Genomic DNA, 19,681 nt, shown 5'->3' on the forward strand with positions numbered 1-19,681 from the left:
AGCAAAACATCTAACAAAGAGACCGAAAATGGCTTTTCTGAAATGTATTGAATATTCTTTATTAACAAAATATGAATACACTATCTGTCACCTTTTAATCAACCCCCAAAAATGTTTGGTACCACTTTATAGTAACTGTCATTAATAACATTAACAAACATTACATTACATTATGGAAAGGGTTATATTACAAAAAACATAACAGTAATCTACATAGACACTGGCAGCAATATTCTGAAATATATACAATATATAAGAATAAATGTATCAGGAAAGCACATATAAAGATGCTATCATGTATCGATATATCATTAATCTTTACCACCTTCCAATCCAGTGAGTTCTGACCACAGAAGTGTACATATAAAGAATTAGTAGAATGCGACTCATTAGTGACCATATTTTAGGCTCTGCTGAGGCGTGTGTTCTCATTAGCGTCCTCCTCGTCCTGCTCCTCCTCCGTGTCTGGCTCGTGAATGAAGCTGTAGCGGCGATACACAGATCCATCTCGACTGGTGTAGACCACATCCACCTCGTCTCCACTGTCCTCTGGTTCTGGCACTCCGTGTGGCATGGGCCGAGGGCTGGGCTGTATAGCCACCCCGCTCAGTCGTTCATAGCTCCGTCTCCAGCATAAACATTTTTTGGCCCTTGCCTGTACCAGCGCAAACACAACTAGTGCTAACACTACAGCTAGCAGCAAAGCGGCAGGTAAAGCTGCAGATGCATGCTGTACCGCTTGGGATCTCAGAATAACATCATCCTGACTTATGCTTGGTACAGGCGCCTCAAGACACAATGCTGTAAAAAACGAAAACAACACACACAAAGAAATTACATTAAAGTGGCTTTTTCACTGTAAAACCCTATGAAATTCTTGGTAAAGCAGTTTTCCCTCACCTACATAATATATAGTTTTGCAAAAAAAAAAACATAAATGGAGTGTATGCTTGCGAAGGGACAATTAATTTATTTGACGAGTGTATTTACTATACAAATGTAAAGATTCTTTAAAATGAGTCTGATTTCCCAATATTGTACATTTTTGGCTGTAAGACCAATTTGAGTAAAATTAGTAAACATTTAGTAATACTTGACTATGTTTGCATTATTACATTAGTTAACAATGGAAACTACTTTTAAAACATGTATTATCTTACAGTTGTTAATGTTAATTTCAATATTTACTAAGGAATACTTACGTCGCGACCGCGCAGAAGAAATAATATGCCGCACATAGGACAGATGCAGAAAACTGAGTTGGGAAAGCCATTTGATTGAATTAAATGCAAAATAATTGCAATGCTCGGGCAAACCGCTAAAGAGTTGTTGTCGCTATAGAGTTAGAACATGTACGGCAAATGAGTCGCTGTAGAAATCGAATACTCTAATAGTTGCGGACGAAACAGCTCAACACAAGAGCCAACACAAAATGACATGTGAAATAAAATGCCATCGTGTTTTAAAGAAGAGTGTCTTGATTAAGTGGTGGAAATAGCGGATGATGAGCACAGAACGGTAACAAAACTCCGAGACATTTACAGTAGTAGTGCTCTACTACTCTAAACTCCACTTGGATAACTATATAAGAATTCACATGTTCATGTTTTTTGAACATATTTAGCTTACAGATCTCAGTTTAAATGCTTCAGTTTGTTTTCTATTCTATTCTGTTTAAATGCTTCAGTTTGTTTATTATATTATATTATATTACATTATATTATATTATAAACCTAATAAATAATTGACCTCAAAAAGGGAATTCATGAGCAATATCTGTTTCATTTTTTCATATTATATTATATTATTACAAAGAACTGAACTGTTCAGATTTTTTTTTTTTTTATAGAAATAGCGGATGATGAGCACAGAACGGAAACAAAACTCCGAGACATTTACAGTAGTAGTGCACAAACTCTACTACTCTAAACTCCACTTGGATAACTATATAAGAATTCACATGTTCATGTTTTTTTAACATATTTAGCTTACAGATCTCAGTTTAAATGCTTCAGTTTGTTTTCTATTCTATTCTGTTTAAATGCTTCAGTTTGTTTATTATATTATATTATATTACATTATATTATATTATAAACCTAATAAATAATTGACCTCAAAAAGGGAATTCATGAGCAATATCTGTTTCATTTTTTCATATTATATTATATTATTACAAAGAACTGAACTGTTCAGATTTTTTTTTTTTTTATATTATTTTATAGAATTTCTTGGTAACAGCACTGTAAAAAACATTTTTCTCGGGGAACCTAAAATGTGCAGCGTTTAGTTACATCAAGGGTCAAATCAAATATAAATAGCACATTAAAGTTAAAAGTTACACACTTTTTTGTGTGCGCGCTGTACAGGTCTGGTATAAAGAATGTTTTTGCTCAGGTGGCCGAAATGTCCGCCCAATAGAGAAAAGTTTTGCCCAGCAAGAAAAAAAAATAGAGGGAACATTGCCCTCAGGCCATTCAAGATGTACTGTAGATGAGTTTGTTTCTTCATCAGAAGAAACAGAGAAATGTAGAATTATATCACTTGCTCACCAATGGATCCTCTGCAGTGAATGGGTGCCATCAGAATGAGAGTCCAAACAGCTGATAAAAACATCACAATAATCCACAAGTAATCCACACAAACAAGCAGCTTTTTGTTTCACAAGATATTAATGGATGGACTGGAGTGGTGTGGATTACTTGTGGATTATTGTGACGTTTTTATCAGCTGTTTAGACTCTCATTCTGACGGCACCCATTCACTACAGATGATCCATTGGTGAGCAAGTGATGTGATGTTAAATTTATCCAAATCTGCTCTGATGAAGAAACAAACTCATCTACATCTGGATGGCCTGAGGTTATGTATATTTTCTGCAAATTAAAATTTTTGGGTCAACTATTCCTTCAAAAATATGTCTCATTGAATATAGGACTACCTGAGCCTGAATCACAAAGACAACACTTCCCGTTCCTCTCCCCAGACTGGCAGCAGGGCAAGCACTGACTCTCAGGGGCATGTAGGGCGAAACCTGGGTGACAGGTGAGACAGCTCTGGGGTCCGGCACCGGAACAATGTTTACAGGACTCGTCACAGGGTTCACAAACTCCCTAATGCCATTGAAAAAGACACATGCAAAGTGAAATCTTGTTGTTTACTCTACTGAATGAACTACATTACTTCCACACACACACACACACACTGTCATCAGCACTTACACCCTGTGAGTAATATCGGCTCTCTTCACAGCGAGGGTAACACATCCCATCCTGCAGGACACTGCCCCAGTCACATGTCACACAGCCCTGAGGAGTGCTATCTGCAAACAACACAGAAACCTGCAGATGAGAAAGGGTGAGGCACCAGCTGTTTCTTTCAAAGATCTGGAGTAATCAACATGGCAATCAACGTTTTGCCTTTTCTGAATGATCTTTATTTGTAGTGAACCCAGAATAATCCTTTTGGATTGGAATGAAATTAACACTAGGGAACTACTAGATTTCAAAGTTTGTTTCTCCAGGAATTCTGTCAGCCAAACAACTTCCTTAGAAATTTATTATATACCTCCTTGGCAGCTAAGTCAACAGATTTTATTTAATTGCTATTTTTATAGCATGTATTTTAGCACAAAGAAACATTAGATTGAACAGTCAGCAAACAGAACCAAATATATATGTCTGCAATAACATTTCATGATCAAACAAGGGAGGCCATATAATGATTAGAATAAAGATACGTTGATATTACGGAAGCTTATAAAATGTGAAAACAATGATATAACAGAAGCACCTGTGCAGGACTTGCAGCTGGTGTGGCACTGTCTGCAGCTGTGCCCGCTCTCATAAAAGCGCTGCGGACATTGATCCACACACTGTCTGGTGCCCTGCAGGTCCAGCAGAGGAGGTGTGCACACCCTGCAGGTGTCCGGCCCTGGGCCCGAGCACTGCTCACAGGAACGGTCACACTTCTCACAGCGCTCCCCTGTGCTGTAGTACCTGAGGAAGGCACATCGAGTGAAATAAATGCACATCTTGTTATTACAGTATATATAGACAGTGAAGAGAAGACAGTAAATTACTGGGAAATGAGACCGGATCAAACCTAATTTTCCCATTTGAGTACTACAGCTCAACATGCCTGTAGCCATGCACTGACCATATGGCACGGCTCTGATAAAGTGAACACAAATCCTTTTGTCATCGATTGAAACTTAGTTTGAGGCCCGGCATTTTACATTTACATTTGGTAGCTAACTTTGCTTTCAAGCTACATCAGTTCCTGTTTCTCTGGGAATTAAACCCATGACCTTGGTATTACTAACGTAATGCTCTACTGTTATAGCTACAAACAGTAGCCCTGTCTTATGCCATCATTATCAGCATTTCTATCAAGTCTTAGAAGTTGTGAGGTGGAGCCACCATGGATCAGAATTGTTGGTCCAGCACATCCCATAGATGCTCAATCGGATTGAGATCTGGGGGATTTGGAGGCCAGGGCAACACCTTGAACTCTTCATCATGCTCCTCAATTGATTCATGATCATATGCAGTGTGGCAGGGCACAATATCCTGCTGATAGAAGCCACTACCACTACAGAACAGCATTGCCAAGAAGTGGTGTATATGTTTTGCAACAATGGTTAGGTAGGTTGCACAAATTGACTTCCACATAAATGGCCAAACCCAAGGTTTCCCAGCAGAACATTGTAAAGAGCATGATACTCCCTCCACCAGCTGTCGTTTTTCCGCAGTGCATCCTATGCCATTAGTTCCCCAGGATAACAGTGCACATGTACATAGCCGTCCACTTGATATAAATGAAAAAGCAATCATCAGACCAGACGACTCTTCCCTGACTGGTTAGAAGCTATATTGCCCCATACGCAGCAGGGTGCAATGTACTTGTTGTAGTGACACATTCCTCCTATAACCATCATTAAAATTTTCTGTGACTTGTGCCAGTGCCACAATAGACCTGTCGGTTCAGACCAGATGGGATAGCTTTACTCCAGCTGACCGTGCCCCACAAGCCTTGCCATTTCATCTGGCCATTAAAATTTGACCCTTGTTAAATATACTCAGGTCTTTGACTACTTTAAGGGAAGTTTGGGAAGCTACAGTTTTATCAAACACTGGTGAGTTTATATTAACTAAGCTCTTAATTACCAATGAATAATGGATGAAATTAGTGTGTGTGTGTGTGTAGGAAGATCTTACCCTGTGGGACAGTGGCTAACGCAGAGATGAGAGAGCAGATGAAGGTAGCCTGGTGCACAGCTCAGACAGTCTCTGGGAGACGTCCCGGTACAGGTGGCACACACATGATCACAGGGCATACAGAAACCCAGCTCTACCCCATCAGCCTCCTCATGGGCACTGTAAGTTCCTGCAGGACATTTGCTCACGCACGAACCATCTGGAACACAAACATGTTCCCATTAAAGCAGTTACATGTTTTCCCTTTCTACAATACTTTAGATCCAAGAGAGGGATTTAAAAGCCAAACCACAACTGATGAACACTTTAAATCAGTATTAATAATTGCAAACCTCACAATCAATTTCATTATTTTCTTAACAGTAGAAGTGTACAAAAGAAATGCACTGATGTGAGTTCAGGTCATTCGTACTATGGAGGTAGTTGGGCAGGGTGCAGGTTTGGCAGTCAAAGGTTCCCGGCCCGTCGCAGGACTGGCAGAGCCGATGACATGCTTGGCAAGTAAACTGGTTGTTTGGGAGGAACGTTCTGGGTGGGCAGTCCGAATCCCCAGTAACCCCACACATCATGGTGTTGGGATCCAGAACCAGACCCTTTTCACACTGCAGACACTGGGTGGGATCTGGACCCTCACAGTATGCACAGGTCTGGTGACATTCTACGGAGCCAATATGGGACATATAAATGACACATAATACATTTATATTTATTCACTTATTAGCCACAATTATCAAACTGTGTTCAGTTATTGCAATTAAATAACCGAATAAATAATCAAATAACCAGTATACTTCAGTTTTGATGCAAACTCTTATTGTACGCGTTTCGCCGAGCACATGGCCTTTTAAAGTATACTCCATTCGAAAGGGTGCATGAAAGTGTGTATGGACATTAGAAAGTTTCATCCTGTTCCATTGTCTGCAGTCTCCAGAAGTTATGAGTCATCTTTAGAAGTTATGAGTGAAGTGTCTTTTAACTTGCTGAGTGCTGAGTATTTTCAACCTTGTAGGACAGGAGTGTCAAACTCAATTCCTGGAGGGCCGGAGCCCATGTAGTTTTCAAATAAGTCTGAAGGACTTGATTAGTTGGATCAGGTGTGCTTAATCTAAACTCTGCAGGACTCCGGTTTTTGACACCCCTGTTGTTGCTTATGCACCCCACTATGTTTATCTACCATTTTGCAAATCACTGGTAATCTGGAAATTTTGCCGTTACCCATCCATTTTGTTTTTAGCTGTTTTTGCTCTAACTCAATCCCACTAAAATCTGCCGTAACCATAGCCATTGAGGATATGTGTCGGTCACCTGATTAGCTGGGAGACTAGTCAAATTGCCCCTTCTTTACTAAAGATTTGCTAGTAAAATCTCACATTCACAGGTGTTTCACTCAAGTGTACAATTCTGAATGAAGAGGTGCTCGCGTGCCTTCTTAATGGCCCACCCTAGGGGAACCCCTAGTATAAGTATGCACGATTAGAAAAATTGAGCTATGCGCATACTATGAAATTTACATGGCACACACTATGCACATACCCTAGACTATGCGTAAAACTGAAGCATACTTGGGGCTTAAGGTGGAACTTATACTAACCAGGATTATACTGGCTTTGTGTGTTAGTGGTATAACTACAGCTAATACTTCACCTTGGCATTCCTTATCAGAGGTCTGGTAATAAGTGCCCGCTGGGCACTCTTCCAAGCATGTGCCCTCGTAGAGTTTTGGGTTGAGGGCAGAGCAGGTCTCGCAGTCATCAGAGAGAGGACCAGAGCAGGTGGCACAGGTGGGATGGCAGCTCACACAGACCCCCTGATCCAGGTCTTCAAAGTAGCCCTTCGGACAGACAGCCTTGCATGCCCCGTTTAAGAGCAAATAGAGAAAACTGCATCCTGAAACACCATAATTACACAATGTTATTATATTACAAATTCACTGTAATCTAATATTCACTGAAATTCTAAAGTAATCCAAATGTGTTCTGATCTGTACACATAATTACTCATTATTAGATAATACACAAGATAATATAACAGGGAAAATGAATTCAATATATTTCCGTTAAAGTGCCACTGATAGGTTTTCAGTGCTCTTTTGGCTGTATCTGTTATTACTCGTTAAAGAATCGAAGCAGTAACGATCACTCACTTGTACAGGTGGAAAAATCGGTGCACACATCACAGTGAGGAGCACAGCGTCTGCATGTGCCGTCTTCTGCCACGTAGCTCATGGGGGTGCAGTTTTGCCTGCACTGGCCATTGGCCAGATGAAGGCCTTCTCGACACGAAAGGCACTGCGTGCTTATGCCATCACAGGTCAAACAGAGTTCATCGCAGGGTTCGCATGTCCCCAGCTCTGTCTCAAAATAACCTCTGCAAGAAACCCAAGACATACAAGTTTGTTTCCCTCTTGTGTTCATTAACATATCCTCATGAATGCCAGGACTAAAAACAACTGACAAAGTCATTTGGCTTTCAGTTTACAGTCATTTTTAGTGATGCATTTTCAAATGATCTTTCCGTATTTCAAAAAACAAAACAAAAAAGTATATAAACGTATGCTGTATAGCTATGTTTTCTTACATTAATAGTAGAAATAATCATTCATATCATCTATATTTACCTCTCTGTCTTATTTATCTACACATATTCAAGACTTTTTCATTTCTTGCATAGTAAATATTTCAACAATATTAAAGGCTTCAAAGTCAAATCTCAAATCACTGCAATATTTAGGATCCATAAAATATAAATATTTATGAAAATATAAAATTTCAAACTGAAATTTCTAGGTGTATTTCTAGGTATTAATGTATACTAATTAGATTATATATAGTATTTTATACATATCATTGGGGTTGTTGTTTCTTTTTCTTTTTTTAAAAGAAGTCCCTTATGCTCACCAAAGCTGCATTCATTTGATCAACATACTATTTCTATTTTAATTGTAATTTATTCCTGTGATGTCAAAGCTCAATTTTCAGTCTTCAGTGTCACATGATCCTTCAGAAATCATTCTGATATGCTGATTTTGCTGCTCAAGTAACATTTATTAATATTAGCAATGATGACATACAAAACTGTCTATTGTAATATACCTGCACATACAATTGTCGATTTATATATTTTTATTCCTTATTTACTTGTTCTATTTTTTATTTGTTATTATCTGTACAGCCATAGCGACTCACTCTGGACACTCTGACCAGCAGCTGCCCTGGAACAGATAGAGCTGGTAAGTGTCCGTCTTACAGCTCACACACTCGTCTCTGCTCTCACAGGCCTCACAGTTAGCAGAACACCTCTCACACAGCAGACTGGAGCTGTTCCCATAGAAACCCAGAGGACAGCGGTCTACACACATGGCCTCCGGCTCCAACATGTATCCTGTTGAGAAAGCAAACAGAGGTGCGAAGAACCTATTAAGTAGATAAATATCTTATTTATTCAGCAAGTTCTTTTGATGCAGGAACTTATTAAAAGGGAACTTTGACAGTCTGTTTATCAGGTGGGAGGGAAAGGAAAGCTAACCTATACGTTACCAGTAGCACATGTGATGCAGTTCTGAGCCTCTGGACCATAACATGTCAGGCAGGATCTATCACAGTAACGGCAAGTGCGACTTTCCACTACAAAAAAAAAAAAGACATGATTATTATATCTAAACTTTTAGTTTAGAGTTCCAAAGCAGCTTTGTTGTGCTGCTTAATATTTTTGTGGAAACCATGATACTTTTTTTTCAGAATTCTTTGATTAATTGAAAGAACTCCATTTTTTAAATTATAAATGTCTTTACTGCCACTTTTGATCAATTTAAGGCATCCTTGCTGAATAAAAGTATTAATTTCTTAAAAAAGGACCCAAAAATATTTGGACATTTATAATATATTATAAATATATTATATATATATATATATATCTTACTGACCCCAAACTTTTGACCAGTAGTTAATTAACTACTGGTCAAAGTAGTTAATTATATATTATATATATATATATATATAATATATTTATAATATATTATAAATGTCCAAATATTTTTGGGTCCTCTGCAAAGCATGTTTTTGGAGTTACAGCCATAGCGACTCACTCTGGACACTGTGACCTGCAGCTGCCCTGGAACAGATTGATGCAGTTCTGAGCCTCTGGACCATAACATGTCAGGCAGGATCTATCACAGTAACGGCAAGTGCGACTTTCCACTACAAAAAAAAAAAAGACATGATTATTATATCTAAACTTTTAGTTTAGAGTTCCAAAGCAGCTTTACAGAGATTGTCACACAGTTAAAGAAATTATGTTAAATAAAAATGAATGATTAATTAGAAGATTTCCAATCTTGAAACTTATAACCTCATAAAATAAAACCTTTTTTTCCTATTTGATATAACATATTCAATAAAATGTTAAAACTTTAAAGCCCCCCCTCCCCCTCCCCTCTCATTTTGAAAATCTCTGCTAAATTACAGGCCATAAATCATTAGCGTTTTAAGTGTATTACTACCACATATCCACCAGAGGACAGTATTACACCAACTATAACAGACATAAGCAAATCTAAAACTAAACAGCAAGTTTGCAACAGAAGGTAGGCTTATCCATTTTTTTTTTTTATTGTTCTTATATTAAATGGCAGGCATTCTCACCATCAACATATTGGCCTTCCAGGCAGCTGGTCACCGGGCACTTCCCGTAAACTGGGCGGCTCCAGCCACTGCATCTGTCACAGTCTCTTACTCCAGGCCCGTGGCAGGTCAGACAGGAGCTGTGACAGGCCAGACAGCACCACCCTCTGGAGTCTTTAAATGTGTCTGCTGGGCACTCCTTCACACAGGTGCCATCTTTTTCATGCAAAAAGAATTGTTTATCCACTTATTTTTTAGTTTAGTGTTGTGATTTTCATAAAATTATTTTAAATTGTAATATTATTTCACAATATTACTGTTTTACTGTATTTTTGATCAAATTAATGCAGCCTTGTTGAGCATAAGAGAACATTCAAAAATCGACCCCAAACATCTGAACAGTAGCTGTTCACAGGTGATAAAACAGTTGTGATATTTCATAGTATATTAATGTAGTAATAATTAGGAATAAGTAGGTGTGTATAATCCCAAAAACATGAACTTTAGTTTGCATGAATGAACCTGATCTCAGATCAGAATCACAGTGCTAACCTGTGCAAGGTTTTGCATTATCTATATTTGCATCCCATTTCTATTTCCCATTCAAATGAGTGAGGGAAACAGTGTTTTTGTGCACAATATCCTTTCTGTAAAGCACGTGCAATGCTCTATCAGGCGTTTCCAACCTTTTTTTTCCTGCTGAACCTTATTTACATAATTACTAATTATTACATAAATTATTACATTTAATTATAAAGGGATATATACATATTTATTTAAAGATTTCAGTAAATTAATGGACAATTGATGTACTTTCAGTTCAAATAAAAAATAAATAAAAAGTTCATTGTGACCTTATCTAAGTAAATCTAAGTTAAACACTTTTCTGTTTGATAAAGCATTTAATACTTGAAGCATTTTCCATTGTACAGTACTGTTTTTATTGTGCTGAAGCACTTTCTTTTATGGTACTCTACTACAATTTTAATTGTTTTTGTCTTATTGTTTTTATTTTGTTGTGTGTGGCTTTAGATGTTGTAAAGCACATTGGTCAGCGTGGGTTGTTTTTAATTGTGCTATATAAAAAAAAAGGGTCATTGTCATCTCACAATTCAGACTTTTTCTTGCAATTCTGAGTTTAAACTCACTATTCTGAGAAGAAAGTCATTCAAAGCAATTCTGACTTTTTTTCTCATAATTCTGCAATTCTTAGAATTATGAAACTAGCAATTCTAGAGTTTTTTTCCTGCCTGCCAAAAAAGGCAATCTGTTTGGTCAACCAATGGCAAGGGAAGCTTTTTTTTTTTTTTTGCAATTATATATGGTTACGCAAGTGTTACGGAAAGTACTTCACCTTTAAACATTATATGCAAAATTATTAACACTTAAAGATTAATAAATATATTGGCATGACAACAAAACATTTAAGTTTCATTATAAGTGACCCAATGGAGTTTTGACACTCAGGGTTTTTTTCACAAGCGTCTCTAGATCATTTAGCACTCTACGATTGGATAAATCAAAAACAACTCTAAAGTAGTATTCATTTTAAATTGTAGCTTTAGGCTAGACTTAACCAACAGAAGTAATGAGACTGAAACAGCTATGGCTATCAGGAAAATGAGAGTGAACTTTAGCGAGGCATTCAGAGGAAGTAGTGTACGCACTGTTCAGGAAGTATCCGGACCGGCATGTGAGACACAGGCTATCGCTCCAGCAGTCCACACACGGCTCTGGGCAGCTGATACACAGTCCTCTACCGTGGTCCTCATAGGTCCTCTGGGGACAGTGCTGACGACACTGCTGTCTGTATCTTCACACAGAGATAACAAACAATAGGCTTGTCACATATTGAGGCTAAACATTGATTGCATTGTTTTAAGAAGTTAGCAGGGCTTCAACATATTCATTGAGGGCTGTTTTACATGCTTGGATGAGTCATTACAGAACTTTGAAGCTATCTGAAGCTTCAAACTTTGAAGCTTCTTCTGTGTTCACTAGAAGAATTATGCAAGTAAGGTAATGTTGCAAACAGATGGCTTTATGCAGTCTTGCAGGTCAGTTGTGAGTGCGGTTGTGGAGAAAGCAGAAGACGACTGAAATCCTGTGTACTTTACTGAGATCGTACAGCCAGGACCATTGGCAGCCAAATTTCATTTTTGAAAATGGGGGGAATTCCCCTCTTAGTTGACTCTTGTGAGAGGAGTCCGCTACTGATCCGTGGCTGTTTACCACAAACACAACATTTATCCATTATTTTGATTTCAAATCCAAACATTGTCACTGAAAATGCTTTTTCAGCATTGCAATTATTTTTTTACACAGTACAGTAATACAATCTTTCACAGACATGTTTAAACACAATAAATATAAGCAACACATTATTCAATGCTTTTTACTTTTGCATTTACTTCTAGATTTATATGTTAAGTTGCTCAAGCAAGTGTCAAAACATTTACACTACTTATGTTATCACAAACTTGCCATGGACAGAAACAGTCAGCTCTACTGCCTTTCCTTTTGCATTGAAATCTTTATTACAAGCAATCGTGCGGTTCATAAAGAACTTTGTTTTCCTACCTCCACGAGTGCCATCTATTATTGCTTTGTTTATCTAAAAGTGCTCTTTTCCTTTAAACCTAGCCAAGCCATATGTGTTGACTGTGAAACACAGTAGACTTTAATAATATGCATTTATGGTGTAATTACTACATTTTCGTGTCAATCCATGTTCATACTTACTGCAAAAAATGCGCTGTTACTTTAATTCAGCGCTTGCAGCGCAGCAAAAATAGACTCGGTGCAGAAAGAAAGAAAGAAAGAAAGAAAGAAAACATCTTGTCATTTTGTCTGCATGCTCTAAATCACATTTTATTAAAAGTGCCACAATTCTGTCAATTTTTAAATTTAGATTTTGTGCCAGTTTCATTCTCATTAACACATGCAGTGGACACTTTTTAATTTGCAAAAAGAATTTTGCAACATTATGATATATTTCACATAAATTTGCAACTTTGGAAACACTGTGATAATGAATTAATTTAAATTCAACAATGCAAAGTTAGAAAATTTAGCAGCTGGTTGAACTGTAAGGTTTTGAGTATGACACACTCAAATACAGTGCGCAATATGTTAAAAACTCTTTAGTCACTTGACCCAACGTCAATATTCTTCCTATCACTTGGAGCTGTTTGAAAACTTGCTTGCAAAGACTTTGGAGCAGCTTCAGAGCAGCAACGTCTTTGTAGACTTACTTTTGAATCAAAGACGCTCTGATTCACAAGCTCCTCCTTCAAGGTGAGGAATATAATGCTGGCTGAGATTCTGTGAGCCCGGGGCAGTTGGTTTCAGTGCTTTGACAGAGAGAGTCTGAGTACAGAGTAACCAGAGAAGCCAAACCACACCAGAGAAATAAAAAGCCATCCCAAAACCACAACGCACCTGCCTGCAGCAGTGTTACTGCAATTATTCAGCCATCGAACTTTCAGATGACAATAGACCTCTAATATTTGAAAGCATGAGATTGGAAGATAACAGTTTACAGTCTGTTGTCATAATTCTATCACGATTCTTTTAATGTTGTATAGACCATTTGGGAATAACACAGTCTTTAAATCAGCAGTGTTCATGAGGACTGACTAACAATTATCCAGTAAAGTTATAAGAGCGCTTTTATATTAAAGGAAGAGAAGAAATGAGGAACAGATGAAGAGATAATTTAATGGCACATTGGTCTCTCCTTAACAAAAAAAGGAAACTCCTGCAGGACACCTGCACAACACTCCTGCTGTGTTGCTATACACCTGCAGGAACGACAGCTGGAAGCATTAGAACACTATCATCAGAGCTGCTTGAGAAGAAGTTATATAGATTACTGAATATAGACAAACTGATATTTCAGGCACAATGTGGACAGATATTTTGTTTATTTTCCCCTCCCATCAAAAATAATCAGACTGGACTAAGTAGTTTGGTCCTGGATTTACTCACTGCCAAGCTCTGTTTATACTTCAGAAAAATCAGCATTTCAATAAGCTTTTAATAAATGCTGTGTATTAGAATTTACACAAGATTTTTTTTATACTTTTTTTCAGCAAGGACACATTAAATGGAACTAAAATGACAGTAAAGACATTTATAATGTTACAAAAAATCTATTTGAAATAAATACTGTTTTTTTCCCTTTTCTATTCATCAAATAATCCTGAAAAAAGTAGTGCAGTTTAAAAAACACATCTATCAACTATATTAAGAAACACATCTATCTTCAACAATGATAAAACACTTCCTGCTGTGTTGCTATACACCTGCAGGAACGACAGCTGGAAGCATTAGAACACTATCATCAGAGCTGCTTGAGAAGAAGTTATATAGATTACTGAATATAGACAAACTGATATTTCAGGCACAATGTGGACAGATATTTTGTTTATTTTCCCCTCCCATCAAAAATAATCAGACTGGACTAAGTAGTTTGGTCCTGGATTTACTCACTGCCAAGCTCTGTTTATACTTCAGAAAAATCAGCATTTCAATAAGCTTTTAATAAATGCTGTGTATTAGAATTTACACAAGATTTTTTTTATACTTTTTTTCAGCAAGGACACATTAAATGGAACTAAAATGACAGTAAAGACATTTATAATGTTACAAAAAATCTATTTGAAATAAATACTGTTTTTTTCCCTTTTCTATTCATCAAATAATCCTGAAAAAAGTAGTGCAGTTTAAAAAACACATCTATCAACTATATTAAGAAACACATCTATCTTCAACAATGATAAAAATAAATGATTCTTGATCAAATCAGCATATTAGAATGATTTATGAAAGATCATGTGACACTGAAGACTGGAGTAATGATGCTGAAAATTCAGGAATAAATTACTTTATTAAAAAAAATAAAAAAAATATTAAAAATATATTTAAAAAGAAACAGTTATGTTAAATTTTAGCAATATTTTACAATGTTACTGTTTTTTAATGTAAAAAAAAAATTGCTGTTAAATGAATGTGTAAAATTAATTTTTACACTATTTTTTAATATAATAAAAAAAAAATCTAACCCCAAAACATTTGATTTGATTGAAAATTTTTCCAATAATTCCAATATCACCTTTTACACTCCAGCCTTAGTTGTAATAAATAAAAAAATCAGGAAAATAAAACATATAAAAGCAATTAATACAGTATCAGTCAAATGTTTGCTGGTTTGACAAAATGTATGCATCTGAAGATTTAAAAAATCTCTTTACTGTACAGGCATATGCATAAATGCTTGAAATTAGTAGCACTTATGAATGGATTTCTTTACAAAACTAAAATTTAAATGCATTTGAACTTTATTTGTACGTTTTTTTAAGGATGAGTGTGCAGAGTTGTATTCTAGACAACGAGTTTTGCGATAGCTATTTTGAGTTTTTTTTTTTTGCATTTCATACTTTTGATGACTTTATTATCATGCTAAGATGTGGAAAATAGTAGCAGAAAAGGTGTCTTCAAGTGTCTAACTGGTACTGCAGGTGTTAATCAATCTTAACGTAAGTCATAATAAATCTTAAAATACATCTAAATAAATCAATTTTAACGTAAAGATAAATCGAATAAAACTACATAAATCACGTTTGCACTATGGTAAACACATATCTTGTTGGAGTTAAGCAGTCGATAAGCATGGCTGATCAAGTGCTCCGTCTGAGACACAGAGGTGCCTCACTTTGGAACTCAACACTTAAACAAGATGTTTGAGTGAGACGGAGGACAACAGCTGCCATGGCAACGGTGCAAGCACAATGAAAGCATGAGGAATGTTCGGGGGGATTAACATTGCTCTTTTCCTCTCTGAGCGGACATTCATTAGTCAGGACTCTAGTATAAGACACTCCAACCTTCTGAGCAAAGAAAGTCCTTCAGTTTCAACCGAGCGAAGAGGAGATGGGCTCAAATTAGTGAGGAGAGAGAGAAAGAAGACAGATTGAGTGAGTTGAGGGAAAAACTCCTAAGAGGTGCCTCTATGTAGAGCAGCGTGGATCTCAGGTAACCGGCTGTGAGACTTAACTAAAAGTGAAATCTGATGCACACAATAGCTGGAGGCCATAACACAGGGAGCAACACACAATCAAACCTCTGTTCTCTTCATAGTATCTCTGCAATATGCTCCAAAAGACGTCAACACAGCTTAAAGGAATAGTTCAGCTAAAAATGAGAGTTTGCTGAAAATTTACTCACCTTCACGCCATCCAATATGTAGAAGAGATTGTTTCTTCATAGGAACAGATTTGGGGAAATTTAGCATTACATCACTTGCAGTGAAAGGGTGCCGTCAGAATGAGAGTCCAATCAACTGATAAAAACATCACAATAATCCACAAGTAATCCACACTACTCCAGTCATCTTGTGAAGTGAAAAGCTGTATTCATCATTGAAGTTTTTAACTTCAAACTGTCGCTAAAATACGAGTCATCTATTCATAATATTGCTTTCCCCAGTGTTTTTATCAGCTGTTTGGACTCTCATTCTGACGGCACCCATTCACTGCAGAGGATCCTTGATGGATGGCCTGAGAGTGAGTACATTTTCAGCAAATATTCATTTAAATTTTATAGCAGTGGGAATAAACTGATTTCTCAGATACAGTACAGACTTACAAGTAGTAGCCGTCTGTGCAGCTGTGGCAAACCTCTGGATCATCTGTCGAGGACACAAAACAGGCAATGACTATTAAACAATACATTGGTTATTTTTTTTGTCACTGATAAGCATAAAACAAGTATATAAACAACTGGCAAACAATTGGCTGCAAGTATTAATGAGTAGTGATGAATAATCAAGCATAATATTACATAAATGAATTGCACTGCTAAAATAATGAAACATAAAAGTGTGTTATTTACCTGTGGAACATGTTTTACAGCCAATACCGCAGTCTATACATTCTCGCGTATCCAGATCCTGAACCTGACCTGTGGTTCAAGCAAATGTCTGTGAGTATCATATATGTGTGTGTGTGTGTGTGTGTGTGCGTGTTTGCAGGTTACATGATTGTTTAGAAGTTATACAATAGTTAGTTCCTGTCCTTAATTTTGACTGGCCAAACGGCATTCAAGTTCAATTTTACAGAGGGGGTTTTCAGTCCATAAATCAGAAATACTGTCAATGAGTGAATGAATACATACATGAATACCATATTTTTATGAATACATGTGTTGCATGAATCAGGCAAATGATATGTGAACAAACAACAATGTAAAAATAAAAGAAAAAACCTGGAACGTTTGGTATATGTAAGTGCTACTGAAGTGGAGATTTCTGATTTCTTTTGTGAAAATGTTCTTTAATGAAATTTACATACTCAAATAGATAAAGTGTACACTTAAATGTGTATTTTGGATGTTTCTCTTTCCACTACTCCACAAGTTATGGAAGCACAAATAGCTCAAAATCTCAAAACTGAACAGTTCATGAAAAAACAATGGTTTTGCCTGCAGTGCATTGCCTTATATATATATATATATATATATATATATATATACACATACAGTATATATATATATATATATATATATATTGTTACGTTCCTCTCCTGTCTAGGGGTTTGCGGGGGGAAGTAGCAAAGAAAAAAGCATAAATTAAAAAAAAAAAAAAGCGGCAAGAACACACTTCAGTCCTCTGTCCCAGAGTGAAGATGACACCAATTCAAATCTATACAAAGATGGAGATTTATTTACAAAAAAAAGCACAATGAGTTTAACATAAAGATATAGGGAGCAATGGCTCAGAAGAGAGCAAGGCATAAAATAACAAACAAAGCGATTAACTAACTAATTTAGGGAGCAGCACTAACTTACCTCAAACACCCAAAAGAAAAGAGAAATAAACAACATAAAACTTCCCTCAACTCCCTAACTGAACCAAAAACAGGGATGAAAGTATTATCCAAAGAAAAAGGCACTCTCTCCCTACAGCTTCCCTTTTAACTCACACCAATATACAGAAAAAGGAAAATAAAAAGATTATATTATCTGCTATCTATATTTAACTTTTCAACAAAGTAAAATCAGGGTCAGATATTAAGATATTACAGTGCACAGCATAAATGAGTACACCCCCTCTGAATAAATATAAAAGATGTATTTTCTTAATGATCACTAATATAATTCATGGAAAGATGGCAAAATTGAAACATTAAACATATACTTAATAAAAACAACAAAATATATGCCAATATTTTCTGTAAGATAAGTAAAAACATGTCTTCTAAGTAAAGAGTAATTACTGAATTTGTTCAGTTTTAGAGGGGGTGTACTTATTTATGCTGTGCACTGTATCTCCAGACACAGCTCACCACAGAAGCACTATTAGCCACTTGCTAATACACATCTAAAAATCTGAGGATGACAAACAACAATCCACCAAAGAGTTCAGTCTGGAGCAGGAGAGAAGTGTGACTCTCTGCAGCAAACACTAGTGATGGGACTTAAATCAGCTTGTGCCAAATTGTTTAACTCTCTGAATATCATCGGTTACGTTAACAACCCGTTGCCTGCGCCATCTAGAGTTTCATGACTGAACTATATATATCTTGCACTTGTGCTGCATCTCAATTTACCTATTATACTATTCCCTAAAAGTATGTACTCTTTTTGTGAAGAAAGAGTAAATAGTTTTGAGTGAGTAGAAGAAGAGTAGGTACGTTTTGAGACATACTACCACCTCATAAAATTGCATCTTGAAAACACGGACCGCTCTGTCGCATAGTTACATGCACGGAGTGCTGCAGAGATGATGTATTTTTATAGGCCAAAACCAGGAAACTCTTAGGGAATTATTTGGGAAACTTTGAGGGATTTATTTATTTATTAAAAGAGACTGAAAGCATTGTTGGAAGCTTAAAGGTGGAGATGTTGAAGTTATGCGACCTTGGTGTAGTTCATGTATATCCTTTTTTAGTTCTGGAGATTGTATTTAGGCATCAAAATTCAGAAAAGCTGTGTTCATTTGTGAAGATTATGAATGAAATGTATAAGAATCATTAACTTTTGTGGGTCGAAGAGTTTGTTTCACAGGCAATGGAAAAATCCTGTTTAATTTTTGTCAAGGGAATCAGGGTGATGACAGCTGCAGGTTGGCCTACAAAAATGTCATCACTGCAGCGCTTTATTCTGTAATATAAACCGGTCTGTCGATCCATTTTATAGAAAGATAAGACTCACCAAGTCCACAACGGACTGTCAGACAGATGCCGCTCAGAAGATTGTAGCCTTCTCTGCACTTGGCACAAACTTTGGCATCAGCACAGATCTCACAGTTAGGCATACATGGAACACAGGTGTACTCTTGGTCCGAATAAAACTCTCGTGGGCAGTGCAGTCTGCAGTGGCCCTGATACAGGAAACGCTCCTTCCCCTCCTCATCTGAAATCACACACAAAATGCATTTAGCATGAGGACTCATGATCCAAATGACCTTTATTTAAATAATGATTCAATGATTCAGAGGATATATATATATATGTGTGTGTGTGTGTGTGTGTGTGTGTGTATAAGAAACCAAACCAATGTCCAGTTTGCGAGGAATTTGTATGTCCTTTGTAACTTGCTGGTTATATGGATCACTGGCTTCCTTTTAATAAATCACAGAATGTTTTCAAAGCAGGTAATATTATGACATATATTATTCCAACACTAGCAACCAAGGGTGAATGTCATGAAAGCATAAGCGTGTTTATTTAGACATTATTTTCATGACAATAAAGTTGTCACAGTTATATACACAGTATATATATACAGTGGGTACGGAAAGTATTCAGACCCCCTTAAATTTTTCACTCTTTGTTATATTGCAGC

The 19,681-nt window shown here is 36.7% G+C and overlaps 1 pseudogene; it reads right to left on the bottom strand.

The window, feature by feature from the left end:
• Positions 1-249: 249 nt before the first annotated feature.
• Positions 250-19,681, bottom strand: part of LOC107698107 (proprotein convertase subtilisin/kexin type 5-like) — a 23,632-nt pseudogene continuing 4,200 nt past the window's right edge.

Source organism: Sinocyclocheilus anshuiensis, unplaced genomic scaffold, assembly GCF_001515605.1.
Source record: "Sinocyclocheilus anshuiensis isolate Anshui unplaced genomic scaffold, SAMN03320099.WGS_v1.1 scaffold1054, whole genome shotgun sequence".
Classification (NCBI taxonomy): Eukaryota; Metazoa; Chordata; class Actinopteri; order Cypriniformes; family Cyprinidae; genus Sinocyclocheilus; species Sinocyclocheilus anshuiensis.